The sequence below is a fragment of the Cervus canadensis genome, chromosome 15 (genome assembly GCF_019320065.1).
Source record: "Cervus canadensis isolate Bull #8, Minnesota chromosome 15, ASM1932006v1, whole genome shotgun sequence".
NCBI classification, from domain to species: Eukaryota; Metazoa; Chordata; class Mammalia; order Artiodactyla; family Cervidae; genus Cervus; species Cervus canadensis.
In genome coordinates, this window is record NC_057400.1 from 14,963,482 (window position 1) to 14,981,740 (window position 18,259).

At 47.5% G+C, this 18,259-nt stretch overlaps 1 protein-coding gene across 1 annotated transcript in view; it reads left to right on the forward strand.

Annotated features, from left to right (window-relative positions):
* The first annotated feature begins 227 nt into the window (after nucleotides 1-227).
* The window catches only part of MGAT5 (alpha-1,6-mannosylglycoprotein 6-beta-N-acetylglucosaminyltransferase), a 387,153-nt gene continuing 369,121 nt past the window's right edge, over nucleotides 228-18,259 (forward strand). Inside the window, exon 1 of the mRNA XM_043488382.1 lies at nucleotides 228-691. The gene's annotated coding sequence lies outside the window, so the exon portion shown is untranslated. The remainder of the gene's footprint in view (nucleotides 692-18,259) is intronic.

An 18,259-nucleotide genomic window follows, 5' to 3' on the forward strand; every position in this document is an offset into this window, starting at 1 on the left:
CACTGGGCTTCACTGCTGGAGGAAGGTCCCTGGTGCTGAGCGGCCTGGACTGCACCTCTCTGGAGCACGCATTGTCACATCAGTATTTGCATACTTGCCCCTGACCTTGCTAGATTATTATTTGTGGCCGCAAAGTGTCTCCCTTGCTCCCGTTTCCCTTTGGGCTGCGGAACTGAGGGGTTGGTAGAAGTCCTCTCCGACAGGGTTGGGAGTTTGCAGACGGGCCCTGAGAGGCTGGGGCGTTCCGAATTGGCTGAGCGCTCCGCGGGGAGGGCGGGGAGTTCGCCGAACGTCCCTGGCCGGAATCCCTGCCTTTAGAGAGCTGCGAGCTCAGAAGCTAGAGGGAAGTTGGAGGGGTCCGTAAGGGAGGGTAGGAAGAAATTGCAGACAGACCTCCCGCCCTGGTCGGCTGAGCCCGGGAGGAACGTCTCTGCAGTGTCCAGGCCGACTGTGGACGCGCCGTGCGCGGCCCCGCCAGGGCTGAGAGTTTGCAGACTGTCCCTGCCGCGGCCCGCTCAGCGGCGGCCCTGCGGCTCCCGCGGCTGCCGCGGCGGCCCCGGGCGCGATCCAGCCCAGGTAGCCGCGCCGCAGGCTCGGGGCGCCGCGACCCTGTGCCCCGCCGCGCCTTGGGCTCCCCCGGGGACGGCGGCTGGCAGGCACTCCCTGCTGCTGCTACTGCTCAAACAAGGAGGTGAGAGCCAGTGGGTCGGGGCGATCGCGTCGAAGCTCTCCATCTCCGCGGGGAGATGAACGCAGAAGGGACCGCGGAGGGCGCGGGGAGCTGGGCGCGGGGGTGGGGGAAGAGTCTGCACCGTGGGTTGCGCGGCTGGGGTCTTCCGCCCTCCGCTACCCCGCCGCCTGCCTGGGTGCCCTGGTCGGGTTGAGAGACCCGGGAGTGCGGCCGGGGATACGCCTTGAGGCGCCCATCTGCCCGGGGCAACCGCTTCCCAAGGGAGACTGCAGGGTCTCCATGGCCCTTGGGAAGAGGGGGTTGTGGGATTTTCAAGGGACTGTCCGGAGGAGGCTTTGGTTGCGCGGACTGGAGGCGAGCGGCCAGGGATGGTAGATGGGCGCTCGGACCGCGGAGGAGCCTGGTGGGGTCACGCTGAGGGTGTGGGCCGGGCTGGGGTCCCGGGGACCTGGAAGCGCAGGGCGGGCTCAGCCACCGGCCGCTGGGGAGTAAAAAAAGGAAGGCTGGCTCCTGGCCCCTGGGAAAGAGAGATGTGGCGGGCGGGTGCTCTGGTTCAGGGGACCAGGGAAGCCCGGGGGTGCCCCCCACCCTTAAGGGACCTTCGCGGGGCCCGGATCCCGCCCGCGCGCTCCGGAGGCTGCCTGGCCGGAGAGGCTGCGGGGAGCGCAGAGCCCACACCCGCTCACACAATCCCCGAGAGCATGCTCAGTGCGGCCTTGGGAACTTCCTGCCTAGTCGCGAGCCGCCCAGGCCCCCTCCCGGCCCCCTCCCGGCCCGCGGCTGCCAAACTTGGGGGCGCGGCGCGCGCCAGTGGCCCTTTCGCCTCCCCCCGGTCCCTGCCTCGTCTTTGCCCGGCTCCCGGCGGTGCTCCTGTCGGCCGCCCCTGCGGCTGAGAACGGGGGCGTGAATGTCGCCCCCAGCTTCCCGAGGCCAGGTCCGAGGCCGGATGGCCAGAGGCATGGCGGTGAGGCCGCCTGCTGTAAGGACCCGCTCGGGATGCGCTCGCCGCGCGCGCGGACCAGGCGCGGTGAGCAGACTGGATGGAAGGGGGTGTGTGAGCCCGGGGACGTTCGCGCGCACACACTTGCTGTCACACACAAAGCCGTGGTTTCGTAGCTGCCGCGCGGAAGAGAAAAGAGGTGGCGCTTGCATTGTCCGGCGGCGTTCGGAGCGCCGACGGGGTGCCGGGCGCTTGCGGGCTCTGGTAACCTGGCGATGCAGAGGGTTTTCAGAGATGCCCGAGTCGAGGTCTGGGGCCCGGTACTCCTGTCACTGACTGCCGGGCCCGGCCCAGGGCGGACGCCTCCGTCTGCACCCGGCCCTGACGGCCCAGTTAGGAACGGCTGGGCACTTTGGGGGCGGTGAAGTTGGGGAGGGGAAGGCTGAGGTTTGTGCGGGGTTCCCCAGGGAATGGCAGTACTGCACCTGTAAACAACTCGGATCCGACTGTTAGAGGTGGAATCTCATTCTAAAGAGGGGCGGGTGGGAAGCCGGTGCGCCCCGCCTCCGTTCATTGTCAGGACCTGAGCGACCCCGTGGGTTTTTATTCCGAGACACACCCAGCAACTCCGCCCCCCCGCCCCACGCCTCCACCCCGTCCCCCAGTTTAGCTACCTGCATCCTGATCCTTAACTCGGATCAGAAGTTCTTCGATTTTGATTGGAGAAAATCACCAAACTGTTTTTCACGGACGGGTAAACCATCACAGGTGTTTCTTAATAAATGGACTTTTATTCCTCCCTGGGCCCCCTGCCCTCCCCCACCCCCCACAGCACAAATTCTTTTTGCCCTTATTGTTCAGGGCTGAGATGGGAAACCCTCAAATCTGGTTAGCTCTGTTAGGATTAGAGCAAAGCTCTGCTTTCTAGAGGACTTTTTAGTTTCTTCAGTTACCACCTCGAAATCCATGTAGTCAACTTGAAGTAGAGAGACCCTGAGAAGAGGTGATGGCAGTGGCAGAAGAGGGTGACTTTTTGCCTCTTTTAGGGACGGTGGGGGGAAAGAGAAGAAGGACGCTGCTCTGCCGGACCCCTGACTGGCAGACCTGGGTTCCTGGATAGAGGTTTGGTCTTTACTTTTTTTCATCGGCTCCTTGGTTCCAGCCCACCTTCTGGAGTCTGGGATACTTGTGACTGGAGCCGCTGGGAAAGGAGGCTGCTGTTTGGGACTTTGCAGGGTTCGCGCCTACACAAGCGGCTGCAGGTTGGTTTGAAGGCGCCTGCAGTGGCAGGCAGGAGGGTTAGGTGGCTCTGCTCAGATCTGCCAGTGGCATCTGTGTTCTAGCAGCTCAAGCATCTCTGAATTGCCTCAGCTGTGCGCATCTCAAGTGCTTTGTGTTTGGGAGTGTGAATATAGTGCTCATTTATATATATTCACACATCCGTACATGCTTTTATAAAGAAGCATGTACACATGTATGTGCTTATGCAGTGTTCTCTGGTAGCATCTTGGGGCTGGAAGGGACCTTAGGAGATCACAGGAATTCAAATTTGTTCTCTTCCTGTTCAGTTTTCTCAGTTTACACATAACCAACCAGCCTTTGCCCAGTTGGCCTCCAAAAGCATTGCAGCGCCAGAATCCCCAGTGATCCTAGCCCAGGGAGTGCCTTTGATTCCTCTGCTGTGAAGTGAGCCTCCTAATACTCCATGTGGCTTTAAGTCGTTGCAGAGTCACTCTCAGGTTGATTTTGGCAGGGGACAGTGACCACTGTCCCCTGCAGAGCTATCTGGAAACTTGCCGGGAGCATTCATCAGTAAGACCTAGTTTGGGAAGTTCTTGTCCTTTTGCTCTCTGGTCCTCCAGGCAGGTAGTTGCTCTGCTCCTTCCCTAGAGGCCTAAAGAGCAGAGAGGATTCATTTTTTTCTCCTCCTCCTAGCTGTAGGAGGGGGAGTGGCTGTTGAGGGTGGCGTTTTGCACTGATGTTACCACAGGAGGTCTTGGAAAAGCTGGTGCTGTGGGGGGCATGCTCTCTGGGGGTTTGTTGGGGGGACGTCAAGTTTGGGGAAGGGTTTTGGTGTCAGGTGAACTGTTAACAGATAGTTTTGGCTGAAGAAAGATGTGTGTGTTTCAGAATCTAGGTACTTTAAGAAAGAGAGAGCTAATACCTTTATATTTGGGAGAGAGTGCCAGGTGAGTGACAGTTGAGAGGCTTATGTGAGAAATAAATTTGGTACTCGCCAGGGCACGTTTTACTAGGCTGCCTTTAAAGTTCATAATTGCTTTGAAGTATAAAGTCACTCTTAATAGCTGGATGATGGTTAAACTTAAAAAATTTTTTTTTTCTTTAAATCAGAGTATGGTTGATTTACAATGTTATATCAGTTTCTGCCGTATAGCAAAATGACTCAGTCATACACACATGTACATTCTTTTCTATATTCTTTTCCATTATGGTTTGTTCCAGGATATTGAATAGATGGCTAAACTTTAAGATTTCTGTTTGAAATTGAGTTAAGCTGTCCCCAACCCCATCTTCTTAAAGTTGCCAGTCTAAGCCATGCCCCCGAACAGTCAGTGAAAAGTTTGCGCATGGCTGTGACCCCCGTGCCAGCTGTGGGTTTTCACTGAGTGTTTACCAGGCGGCCACTTTACTGGTTTGGTGGGTGCTGGTGCTGGGTAGGAAGACCTCCTCCTTCAAAATCATCTTCTCACTTTTAATGCATCTGACCTTCTCTCTCCCTGTGTTAAGGCAAACTAATAGCCCTTGGAAAGTTGCCAAGATGGGTCCCAGGAGCCTTAGTGCTGTAACAATGTTCTCAGCGGGAAGAGTTGGGACTTGATCTGTGTTTGCCCACTTTCTTTGTTTGTGTGTGTGTTCTCAGTCGTGTTGGACTCTGCAACCCCATGGACTGTAGCCCACCATGTTCTTCTATCCACGGGATTTCCTAGGCAAGAACACTGGAGTGGGTTGCCATTTCCTCCTAATTTTTTTCTTTTTCATTACCATAGTTAAGTCTATCCTCCCCTGACTTTGTCGTATCTGGAAAGCTGTACGTGTGCATAAGAAAGGTCATAGGAATCTTTTTTCCTTCAGAATCCCACAGTTCTCTTGTTTGAACACTTAGCCTTCTGGAAACAGGACAGGGGCCTTTCTGTCAGGGCCTTTGTCCAGCCTCAAAAATCTGGACAGGCAGGGGGGTTAAGCTGTTGTGGCTGGGCTTGTGGGGGCAATTCTCCCTTTAAACGGGCACCCCCACTGCCATGCCTGTGCTAATGCTTGCTGGACCTTGGCCCCAGCTGGGGCAGCAACCTAGGATGGCTAAGGAGTATTGATTCCACCTTGTCGCCTATGAACTCAGCAGCCAGATGTACCCAAATACTTCCTTACCTGCAAGAGTTAAGTACTCCTGTTTGCAACTGATTTACTTTGTTTAAAAATGTCATCACTTCAAGGTCATCCGTAGAAGAATAATAGCCTCACTGATTTTGCATCCCTTTCTCATGGGGAAGGGTGAGGTTGCGGGTAGGTGCTGGTCCTTGAAGTAAGGTGTACTGCCCAGGGACGCCTGCCTAAGCCCCGCCCACTGACCCCGGCGTAAGCCCCGCCCACCCAGTCCTGCTTAAGTTCCCTTCCCCAGTGCTGCGTTCTCAGCCCAGCCGGCTAAGTCCTAGTGTGCTGGTAAGATGCTTTTTTTTTTTAAAATAATATCCCACATGGAACAGTCTTCCAGCATAACAGTTTTGGATCTCTTTCATGTCTCTGTCCACCCATGAGAGTGTGTTCTGTTGGTGATCAGCAAAGATTGTATAGTTCAGTTCAGTCGCTCAGTTGTATCCGACTCTCTGCGATCCCATGGACTGCAGCACGCCAGGCCTCCCTGTCCATCGCCAGCTCCTGGAGTTTATTCAAACTCATGTCCATCGAGTTGGTGATGCCATCCAACCATTTGATCCTCTGTCGTCCCCTTCTCCTCCTGCCTTCAATCTTTCCCAGTATCAGGGTTTTTTCAAATGAGTCAGTTCTTCCGGTCAGGTGGCCAGAGTATTGGAGTTTCAGCTTCAACATCAGTCCTTCCAATGAATATTCAGGACTGGTTTCCTTTAGGATGGACTGGTTGGATCTCCTTGCATTCCAAGGGACTCTCAAAAGAGTTTTCTCCAACACCACAGTTCAAAAGCATCAATTTTTTGGCACTCAGCTTTCTTTAATAGTCAACTCTCAAAAAAAAAAAAAAAAAAAATAGTCAACTCTCACATCCATACATGACTACTGGAAAAACCATAGCTTTGACTAGTCAGACCTTTGGTGGCAAAGTAATGTCTCTGCTTTTTAATATTCTGTCTAGGTTGGTCATAACTTTTCTTCCAAGAGGTAAGCGTCTTTTAATTTCACGGCTGCAGTCACCATCTGCAGTGATTGTATATCTGGGTAGAAAAATGTCCAGAACAGGTGGGCGAGAAACTTGGAGATGAAAAATGTATCCTCTATACCTGATGTGATTGCAAAGGCTTCATTTGTATCTCATTTACTTCTGGCTACAACGCTGAGATGGGTTGTTATTCCCAGTTTATACAGTAGGGAGACTGAGGCATTTGGGAGGTTATGAAAGCTGGCCAAGGTCATGCAAGCAGCTGGCTGAGGATTTGAACCTGGGTGGTCTAGGTCCAGGGTCCACATTAGCGTAGTTTTAGGCTAGCAAGCTCACCCTGTACTGGCCAGCTCCTTCTTTCCAACAAGGCCAAGAAGAGTCTTCATCACTTGGGTTGGAAGGGACCTCAAGAAGATCCCCCAGAACCCCTTCTCTTTCTAGCTGCAGTCCTGGAGGTGTAGAGGAGCAGAAGGACCTGCTCGAAGTCTCCCTGCTTGATGGCAGTGGTAAAGCTGGACCTTGGTCCCTTAGGAATAACAGCTGATAGCAGATGTGTGCCTGCTTTGTTTACAGTCGTGACTCAGGAAGAGAATGTGATGGTCATTTGACATCTCTCCGTCCCCCGCCCAGCGCCCTGTGTGCCCACATCCAGTCTCACCCTGCAGTCTGGCGGGGAGCAGGTGCCTGTGGCCCTGTCTTTTGCCCATACCCAAATAGAAGAATCTAAGCAACTTAGGTGCCTTTATATGAGGTGTTTCCTTGCTTATGTCACTTTTTAAGTTTCACATCTTAGGGATATAGCCTGGGAAAGCTTTTACATTTCATTCTTAAATATTCATTCTCTGTCTCTGGGTCTCTGTCTTAGGGCTCCTGGCTGTGATTTGTTGTTGCTGTCATTGTTTTCAGCTGTGCCGGGTCTTTGTCGCATGTGGGTTTCTCTAGTTGCCCCGTGGCATGTGGGATCTTAGAACCCTGACCAGGGATCGAACACTCATCCCCTGCATTGGAGGGTGGATTCTTAACCACTGGACCACCAGGGAAGTCCCCTGCTTGGTGTTGATTTCTACCCTCTCGGGGCATGGCGTGGGCCAGGGGTAATCTGGCAGAGGAGTCAGGGCTATGCCCCAACATTTCCAATGAAAGGCCTCTAAGGATGTTCCCCCAGTGTCTCTGGGATCCTAGATAGAGCTGAAGTCCTACAAAATATTCCTCTGACCACCAAGATTTTCATGTTTCGTGGAATTTTTCCATCAGGTGTACCATTGAGCGCTGTTTCTCTTCATTTTATTCCTTACATTTGACTGGCCTCACATTAGGCACGTCATTGTTCTCACCTGTTCTTGATTCTGAACTTTTGTGGTTAATAAATAGTCCCTAGCTGTTCATGGAGTTTAAAGTCTAGGCCTGGGCAGGGCCCACACAGAGAGTTAAGTTCAGTTAAAAGAAATATGCAAATGAAGAACACATTAATTCAGCCCGTGCGGCTGCTTTGGGCTTTAGTTTTTACATTAGAGACTAAGTGGGGATTGAACAAGCGCCAACGTTCTGTTCAGCCCTCAAGTTGCGTATAATCCTACACATGTGGCAAAGGAAGTATAGAATAAAGAAATAAAATAGCAGTATTGAACAAAAAGAGATCGAGCAGAAGCTCAAGTTGTTTTTGCTTTTGCTGGCAGACTCTTTAGTAGATAGCTGAATTGCTTACCTAAGAAGAACTAGCCCTCTACCATCACTGTCTTTTGGGATATGTCTTTTTGTATGTTTAGAAATAAAAGGCTGTGGTCCTTCTCAGCCTAGAAATAACCTGTTTCCCGTAGTGAAGTTATTTTTCTCCTCTTGGGAAATTGAGATTCAAAGAACAGAAGATGACCAGACTCCCGGAGTTCTCTGGTTCCCCGGCATAGCACCCTCAAGACAGTGGCTAAGCGTTTATACTGTCACAAGCCGGGCCAAAGTCTGTTTATATACTTTCATTATTGCTTCCCTGTGAAATAACTGTGTTGAAAGAATAGAGACTTTAATAACAATCTCCTTGAAGCTGCTTCCCTCGCTCCCCACCTTTGGCCATCTGTTATTTTCAACTTTAATTGTTTCATTTACTAGTATTTATTCTAATGAGTTTCTCTGGTAGCTCAGCTGATAAAGAATCTGTCTGCAGTGCAGGAGACCCGAGTTCAATCCCTGGGTTGGGAAGATCCCCTGGAAAAGGGATAGGCTACACACTCCAGTATTCTTGCCTGGAGAATCTTCATGGACAGAGGAGCCTGGTGGGCTACAGTCCCACCAGAGTGTGCAAAGAGTCGGAGATGACCGAGCAACTAAGCACATTCCAATGAGAAATTTTCTCAATGACCAGTTCTTTCTTTTACGCATCTTGTTTAGAAAAGCACTGTCTATACCTCTTGCTAAGTACAATCTTTCTGTTTTCCTTCTTTTTTTCCCTTAGTACTTGGTTTGCTATACTTCTCTCACCCCATCTCCTAGAATTTTTCAGAGCCACCAAGATTAGAGACAGCCCTCAGGGGGGACTTGGAGGGGAAGGGGCGCTTTTCTCCATCTCCCTCTGCAGGAATGTTCATCATATGAGGAGTTGTTGTTGTGTAGTCTCTAAATCGTGTCTAACTCTTTTGTGACCCCATGGACTGAGGAATCCTCGGTCTTAATTGAGATCTTTGCAAGCATAGCTTCCAGCCCCTCTGTCCATCAGAATGGCCTACGTTCCTTAACAGAATTCTCAGCTCCAGTGGCTAAGAATGGTCAGTTTTTCCCTCCTCCCCTTCTATCATGTCTAACTGCTGTGCTTGCTAGATTTAAAGGCAACATTATGTTGGGCTTCCCTGGTGGCTCAGATGGTAAAGAATCTGCCTGCAGTGCAGGAGACCCGAGTTCAATCCCTGGGTTGGGAAGATCCCCTGGAAAAGGAAACAGCAAACCACTCCGGTATTCCTGCCTGGGAAATCCCATGGACAGAGGAGCCTGGTGGGCTACAGTCCACAGGGTTGCAAAGAGTCAGACACGACTGAGGGACTAACACTTCTTTCGTGTGGGTACTTTTTCACTGTACCAGATAAGTACAGGCCAATGTAATTTTCTTGGGCAAATATTATCAACTTTCTTCTCTAGGTCCACCATTCCTTATTTCCTATTCTGATGGGAGCTCCAGAAAGGGAGAGTTCCCGCCGCCCACCCCCCCCCCCCCCCCGCCACCGGGTTGGTTAAAAAATTGCATCTGGCCCCAAGGGTTTCTAAGCAAGGAGCCAAGCTCTCTAGGCATGACTGGAAGCCCCATTGCCTCGCAGAGGGACTGACCCCAGAGTCATGTGATCAGCTGGGCAGCATAGGTGAGCTGCTGCTTGGGCAGGGCCGGCCTCTGTGCAGTTAGCCTGGCTGCCCTCGGGCAGGTCATGTCCCTGCTCTTTGATCTGGTTTCTTCTCTATTACCTGAGGCATCTTTTAGTGTCAGCTGCATCTGTGGGATTCTACTAGTCTGACTTCTTGGCTGAGCCCAGCATACTCATCTGCTGTAGACGGTTTAATCTATCAAGGGTATTCTTTGTTTTTGTTTTTTTTTCCATTTATTTTTACTAGTTGGAGGCTAATTACTTTACAATATTGTAGTGGTTTTTGTCATACATTGACATGAATCAGCCATGGATTCACATGTGTTCCCCATCCCGATCCCCCCTCCCACCTCCCTCTCCACCTGATTCCTCTGCGTCTTCCCAGTGCACCAGGCCCGAGCACTTGTCTCATGCATCTAACCTGGGCTGGTGATCTGTTCCACCCTAGATAATATACATGTTTCGATGCTGTTCTCTTGAAACATCCCACCCTCGCCTTCTCCCACAGAGTCCAAAATATTCTTAAGTGTGTTCCTTTTTTTTTTTTTTTTTTCCCATGCCAGCACCACATGAGGATCTTAGTTCCTTAACTGGGGATTGAACACTTGCTCCCAGCCACAGAAGCAGGAAGTCTTAATCATTGGACTGCCAGGGAAGTTCCAAGTGTGTCCCTGATTTTGAGTTCCTCTTTGGCTGTGGCTTGGAGTTCTGTTTTTTAAATCCATCAGTGGGCTTTGGGTGTACACATTTTTCTCCCTCTCTGTGAGCATTATTTGTGGGCTCATGAAGTCTCATAAATTGTGACTGTGTGTGTGTGTGTTCATGTCCACACACCACCAGGGCTTGTTACCTTATTGTCATATAATCTACAAACAGAAATGAAAGTGATCAGAGTTGGAACTGCATCTCTGAAACAGCCCTCAGTTAAATGAAACCTTTAGAAAGTTTCTGTGGAAGGATTTTTAAAATACAGTTTTTCTCCTAGTACATGCTTGTCAGTTATAACCAGGGATCTTTGGAGATAGTGTGAATAAATAATGATTTTATTGTACTTCCTTGTAGACTGCAATAACGTGTTTTCCCTGATAATGAGTTGCTTATTCTGTCATGCTGCCTTTTCTTTAATTGCCCTGATAACCAGCATCAGATGCAGCTTTCCTTTTTGGTGCCTTGCCTGATTAGTGTTCTCTGGATTCCATAGTTTCTTCCTCCTGGTTCAGGGGCTCTGAGAGACTTTCCTGTTTCCTCATTGTCAGCCTCTCTATGAAGATGACAAATTACATCATCTTTCTGTTACTGCTGTAACAAATAACCACAGACTTGGAGGCTTAAGGCAACATAAACTATTGATTTATTATGCTGTGGGTCAGAGGTCAACACGGGTCTCACTGGTTAAAGCCAAGATGTGCACTCCTCCTGGAAGCTGTAGGGGAGAATCCTTTTCCTTGCCTCATTTAGCTTCTTGCGGCCACTCACATTCACAGGCTCATGCCTCGTTCCTCCAGCATCAAAACCAGAAGTGTTGGGCTGACTCCTGGTCTCTCTGCCATCAGACTGGGACCACAGCTTGGAAAGATTCCTTGACTTGAAGGATCTATATGATTAGATTGGGTCCGCCCAGATAATCCGGGATAATCTCATTTCAAGGTCCTTAACTTCATCACACACCTCCTGTTAGGTAGCATGTTCACAGCCTCCACAGTTTAGCTTGTGAACATCCTTGGGGCCATATTTCTGCCTGTCATAGTCCCCAAAACTCTTTGTAAAGAAGTGACTTTTTAGTTATTATGTAAAGGAACTGTTCTTTTCTGTTAAGAACTTTTAAGTCCCAGGAAATTTGCCGATTTCCTTGTTCTCATCTTTTTGAATATACTTAGCTATTCATAAACACACAGTGTCTAAGGTTTGAGTTCTGAGATAACCAGACACTGACCTACACATGTTCTGTGTTCTGGCTCACGTTCATGTTATGTTAGCAGTTGCTGTGATGAGGAAACTGAGGTGCGAAGGAGACTTGCCCAGGGTCAGGTAGCCAAAAGTGGCAGAGCCAGGCTGCAGAAGTGGATCTCATTGACTCCAAAGACTGTGTTCTTTTCACTCTGCCTTCCTGCCTTAGGAGTGATAATGGAAAATCAGAATGAGAAATGGTAATGGGAAAACTTAAAATAATGTAAAATCTCTTGTTTCTGCCAAGGTGGTGACAAACAGTAACAATGTCTGCGGCAGAGTGATTGCTGTAATGGCCCCGATTAATGGCCTCCTTCTTTGTGTCCACACTCTTTGCCTTGTAACTTGCTAGTCCCCATCCCTCTCCCCTACTACCGGCCTCATGACTACTTTGACCCCTGAGGTGTTAGCTAATGCCACATAAACAGAGTTTAAGAGGCCACGCATTTCTGATTGCCTTTTGCACAGCTAGGCATGCTCACTCAGATCCCTGCCACCCCCACGATAGCGTGCCCGGGCTAGTCTAAGGGAGGGACTGAGAGATCAGGGGAATGAGCCAAATTGTTTCAGCTGAGGCCTTTCTGGACTAGCTGGCTCCCAAGTGAACGACCAGCTGCTCAAAGTCTCCTGAGCTTATCCTGCCAAGATTAGTTAAGCCTGTCCTAGGTCATCAGAACCAGCTAGCTGACGTGTAGAGTTGCAGAAAGCATTGATGATGATTTTAAGCCACAGAGTTCTGGGGGAAGTATGTTATGCAGCTGTTGCTAACTGATATACAGTTTATATCGGGTGTTTACAAAGCATAAGAAGTGATTTTAATGTCCTTTTGAAGACCATCTTGGACTACTTATAACTAATTCATATTCTTTTTTCAAAAATTTTAATACATTTAAAAAATATTTTTAAGATTGTATGTTAGGCTCAAGAACTTGCCCATTATTTCTACTCTTTTTTCTTTGCTTTTTTTTTGGTCGGGGGTGGGGGGGGGCGTTGAGCATGAAAGTCTTTAAACTCTTACCAGTTTCAGTCAGAAGCAGACTTATGTTTTTCTTTTCAGATTCTTTTTATCGTTTCTAATATGGTGACTTTTGACCCTCAACCTACAGTAAGAAATACATATTTACTAAAAGCTCACACATACAGATGTGTATGTTCCGTTGCTAAGTAGTGTCCGACTTTTTGTGAACTGGACCCATGCACACCAGGCTTCCCTGTCCTTCATCATCTCCTAGAGCTTGCTCAAACTCATGTCCATTGAGTCAGTGATGTCATCCAACCATCTCACCCTCTGCCACCCCCTTCTTCTATTTATTTCCTTCGGTCTTCCCCAGCATCGGGGTCTTTTACAATTAGTTGGCTCTTCACATCATATGGCCAAAGTATTGGAGCTTCAGCTTCAGCATCAGTCCTTCCAGTGAATATTCAGGACTGATTTCCTTTAGGATTGATTGGTTTGATCTCCTTGCATTCCAGGGGACTCTCAAGAATCTTCTTCAACACTACAGTTGGAAATGTGTAGCAGCAAGAAAAGTTTCCCAAGACAGTACCTACCCTCTGTCGTCATGGCCTCTGATATATTCTCTTATATTTCATTTGTTTAAAAAATGCTGGTCGGGAGTCAGCATAGTGGCCTGCAGCCCATTTTGTAAATAAGGTCTGGTTGGAACACAGCCTCTCCCCTTTGTTCATGGTTTGTTTATGGCTGCTTTCAAGCTGCAATGGTGGAGTCAAGCAGTTGTGACAGACGTTATCTGGCCTGCAAAGCCTAAGGTATTACACTTCCACTCTTGAAGACAAAGTTTTCTGACCTCTGTACTGAATTGGTTTCATAACCCATGGCTGACTTGTGATCCTCCGTTTAGAAGACACACTTTAAGGGACCATTAGCTCTCCCCACAATGCATCTGGAAGTTACACTAAACAAATCCAGCAGATGTGAAAACTAACCCTTTTCCTGTGTCACACGCAAGCTCTCTGGTTTATTCACTTAGATTCAACAATTAAGTTTTTGCTATTAATATTTAATGTTATACTTGATTGACTTATATAGGAAACTTTTAAAGGATTTTGAAAATGTTTCATTATAAGCATGCTCCCCCTCTTTCTAATTTATTTATTTTTTCCCTCTTTCTAATTTAAATGAGGCTTTCTTGTGGAAAGTAGCTGGAGTTAAAATGGACACAAATTCTATTTAAGTGCTAGTTATTTATTCATTAGATTCCAGCAGTGCCTCTTTTTGTGATATAATGGAGTCCATTAGTGGAAGAGGTTGGACAACAGTCACCTTGGGTTCTTTCAGAACACCTTTGTGGCACCTAGTCCTTACTGTCACATTTCTGAATTAGTGTTATTTTTGAGCATAATAAAATTTAGAGACATCAAATCATGGACTTATGGAATTGAAAAGACTTTGGGAAAATATATATTTATTTTTACTGAGACATTTGTTGTTGTTCAGTCGCTCAGTCGTGTCCGACTCTTTGCCACCCCATGGACTGCAGCACATCAGGCCTTCCTGTCCATCACCATCTCCCGGAACTTGCTCAAACTCATGTCCATTGAGTTGGTGATGCCATCCAACCATCTCATTCTCTGCTGTACCCTTCTGCTCCTGCCCCCAATCTTTCCCAGCATCAGGGTCTTTTCCAGTGAGTCAGTTCTTTGCATCAGGTGTCCAAAGTATTGGAACTTCAACTTTAGCATCAGTCCTTCCAATGAATATTCAGGACTGATTTCCTTTAGGATTGACTGGTTTGATCTCCTTACTGTCCAAGGGACTCTCAAGAGTTTTCTCCAACACCACAGTTCAAAAGCATCAATTCTTCAACACTCAACTCTCACATCCATTCACGACTACTGGAAGAACCATAGCTTTGACTATATGGACATTTGCTGGCAAAGTAAGGTCTCTGCTTTTTAATATGCTGTCTAAGTTGGTTATATAGCTTTTCTTTCAAGGAGCAAGTTGGTACAGCTCCAAGTCTAAACCACACCCCTGTTCTCAGATAGCTCATGAATATTTCTCCCACCCTTTCCAAATCCTTTTACCTCCACCTTCCTATATATTTGATGTCTCTGGCCAAATTGGGTTAAGTTGACTTCTGAACTAGGTTCCCGGTTCTCCATTTTTTGGCCATTGAAGCAGCAATGACTTTATTATTGGCTGTGCAAATCTAATTAAAAAAAAAAACAAAAAACCTAGGCTGAGACAAGGGGCCTCTGCCTAGGTTTCGACCCCAGTCCAGGTCTGGTTGACCAGTTTGATTACCAGGTGATCTTGGGTGACAAAACCCATTTGTTACTTGAACCTAGAGACCTAGCTTACACATAAGGAGTATTTTGCATGTTTCAAATAGATGTTGACTTTTCCAGTCCATGAAGAAAGATTGTGGTTTGTTTTACTGGGAAATTTACCATGAGGTGTTTGCCATTTTGGAAAATCACATGGCATCACCATATCACCTGTGTTAGTCAACATTTGTAGCTCACCTGGTTTTTGACACAAGCATCTAATGACTTCTTAAGCCTTCTAGATTGGCTTTTGTCCAACTAATTGCATATTGAAATGCAGGTTTAGTTTGTTATATTTTCCTTTTAGTCTCATTTATACTACTATTGAAGCAGTAAATACATATGTTTGAGAATGTATTCAGGAAGTTTATCTAAGGATTGATTTCAGGAAGTAAAGAGGGGAAGTTTGCTGTCAGCCTTGAGCTTTGGGGCTTAGAGAGTTTATAACACAGCCCTAGGCCAAGTGATCTGGAAAGTAATTCCCCCCTTCCCATGAGTCAACTGAATTGAATAACTTTGTTTCTCCACTTTTGAAACCATTTATTTTTAATTGGAAGGTAATTGCTTAACAATGTTATGTTGGTTTCTGCCATACAACTAGGGGTTAAATAACCCTTAACACATAGCTGACAGAGAAAAAAAGAAGAGGGGATTTTGGCCCCACCCTGCTCCTTCCTAGAGACTCTCCTTGGTGAGGATCCTCCCCTCCCCTCCCTTACGGGTGGTTGAGGCTGCTGGGGGTTTCAGGTTCTAATGTGGATCTCAGTTATTCTGGAAGAGCCTGAAGGGTAGGGGATGAAATGAGATTATCGCCTGAGTTTTCATGTGAACTACTACAGACCTCTTTGCAAGAGATTCAAGGGGATCTGTGAGCTTGCATGGAAAAATATTACACCTTGATTTTCACACACTTTTGACCAAAATTGAGCAATCCCTTAACTTCTGGATATTGGTCATGACCCACAGTAATATTAGCACTGTTTGCAACTTTGTCACCAATAGAAATTCGATATTTTCATATCACATTTTAGGTATCTAACAGATAACCTTGAAATGTCATGCTCATTATGACTTAGAAATTACAGTGGTTATTACATGCTGCTAGATAGTGTTATTTAATGTATTAACAAAGAAGCAGATGTGTTGTTATGTTACAATTTTAAAAGTTTCCTCCGATTCTGTATATTTTATGCATTTCAAGGGTTTGGAGGAGTACTACCTCATCAGCCTGTGTAGGTCTGGATGGCACAGAAATTGTGTAGTAGAATGGGGCATCCTTGAGACACTACAACCCCACACTCTGCCTTGTCTCTGCTTTCACTGGGGAGTTGACCATCTCCTGACTCAGCCTTTCCTCAAGACAGCCAGGTCTGGGTGTGTAGGGCCCTGGACTTATTATTTTCAGTTGGCTTTTTCTTCCTAGACCTGATCAAAGAACGGTTCTTGGTTTGCCCTTGGCTCATTCTCTTATCAGACACGAGGAGGCAAGATTGTCAGAACAGCCTTTGGGGAAGGCTTGTATTGATCTCTTGAGAGTCCCTTGGACTGCAAGGAGATCCAATCAGTCCATCCTAAAGGAGATCAGTCCTGGGTGTTCATTGGAAGGACTGATGCTGAAGCTGAAACTGCAGTACTTTGGCTACCTCATGAGAAGAGTTGACTCATTGGAAAAGACCCTGATGCTGGGAGGGATTGGGGGCAGGAGGAGAAGGGGACGACAGAGGATGAGATGGCTGGATGGCATCACCGACTCGATGGGCATGAGTTTGAGTAAACTCCGGGAGCTGGTGATGGACAGGGAGGCCTGGTGTGCTGCGATTCATGGGGTCGCAAAGAGTTGGACACGACTGAGCGACTGAACTGAATTGTATTGATCAGTACAAGGTACAAGATGCATTTAAAGTCAAATGTATCAATCATCTGAATCTGGAACAGAAGTGTGATTTCTGGTTGAGCTTTTCAAGTGGAGAAAAACCATAGACACCCTGCAGGAAAATTCCCTGTGTATAGGCTAACTTCTCTTTTCCTCTTTGTGTGCTTCAGGGTTTAGAATCACAGGACTCTAAGAAGTAGCCCATTGCTCAAGAAATAGATTGCACAATTGGCTGCCTGGGTGTTTTCCTAATTTGTGGGAAAAGGACCATTTCCCAGCAGGTAGGGTTTGGGGTGGAGGTAGACAGCTTCATAAGGGCTGCCCTTTGTCCTGGTGCTACCTTGCTGCCCAGCGAGTCCACCCTAGAGGGTGCCGTGCCCCAGCTGTAACTGGATTTCTGGGAGTGGTGTAAGTCTTTTCCAGTTGCTAGAAACTTCTGTGGGGAGGAACCGTCTTGACCTCAGAATAGCCTGCTGTTGTTCCTTGATGTCCTCCAGACGCAGTTACTGCTGTGCTGCTATGTACATCATTTTTGTCGCACAGCTTCTATATTTACCGCCTGAAAATTTCCTTTCTAGTTCTTTAGAAGTTGAGCACAAGAGGGATCTTTATGCATGCAATACTAATAATACCTTGAGCAACTGTGTTATGTAATAATGGGAATTGCATTGGTTCATTCTGTGTTTCAGAAAATATTATGATCTAAGATTGGAATCGAATAGTTTCAAATGTCGCGCCTTCATGAGGGTGTGTTACAGCTGGGGCCCAGCACCCTCTAGGGCGGACTCGCTGAGTGCAAGGTAGCATCCAGGATAAAGGGCACCCCTTATGAAGTTGTCAGCCTTCACCCCAAACCCTACTTGCTGGGAAATGGTCCTTGCCCCACAAATTAGGAAAACACCCCGGGCAGCCAATTAATTGTGTGACCTATTTCTTGGGCAGTGGACTACTTCTTTGGGTTTAGGTGTTGATCATATCTCTCATTGAGTCAAAACCACTACCTTGAAGTAAGATCAGTCCTATTACAAGATACTGTTCCTGCTCGTGTGAACATAGGTGTCTTTAACAAGCTGTCAGTGAAGTGATAGCATTTTTCTCTCTCTCTCTTTGTAAAAAGGGAACAACACATGCTTCCTGAACTGATGAAGCTATCACAGTTGCAAGTGTAAGCTTGTGGGTACTGTTTGGCTTAATTATTAAAATGAGATACCTTGGATCCTTTTATTGAGAAGCTATCCTGTCATTGGTTTGGTAAGGCCAGTGTTTTTTGGCTCGAGAAAGCAAGAAATTTACCAAGCTCATCGGCTGAGGAATGCGGCTTTCACTCAGTTAAAAGGATCTCTTATCCCTCCCCTGTTCCTGTTTTGAGCCACAAGCCCTTGGCTTACTTTTCACAGAGGTTTGGTTTGGAAGTAATTTTGATCTTAATCCTGCCTTTGTGGAGAGAGTAAATGAAGTCCTGAAGATCTAGAGAATAGGGGTTAAAATGTCCATAAGTGATTCACCTCCTGGTTAGAGATGGCAGAATTAATTGTGTTGCTGCTGGACACAGATGCCGTTTCCATTTTATAGATCTTATCACAGTGAAAAATGGAAAATGCAGGTCCTGTCTTCAAACTGACAATCTAAAGGTGAAGATCTCACAGAGTAACGCCTTTTCCAGAAGGTGAAGCTCTTGAACACGTAACTAGTGTTTGCAGGAATCCTGGGCCCTCCTGGGAACCAAGCCTTGAGGACACTGTCTAATTTCATGCTCGTGACAGCCTTGTAAATTAGAATCTTTTGTTTTCATTGAACAAATGTGAAA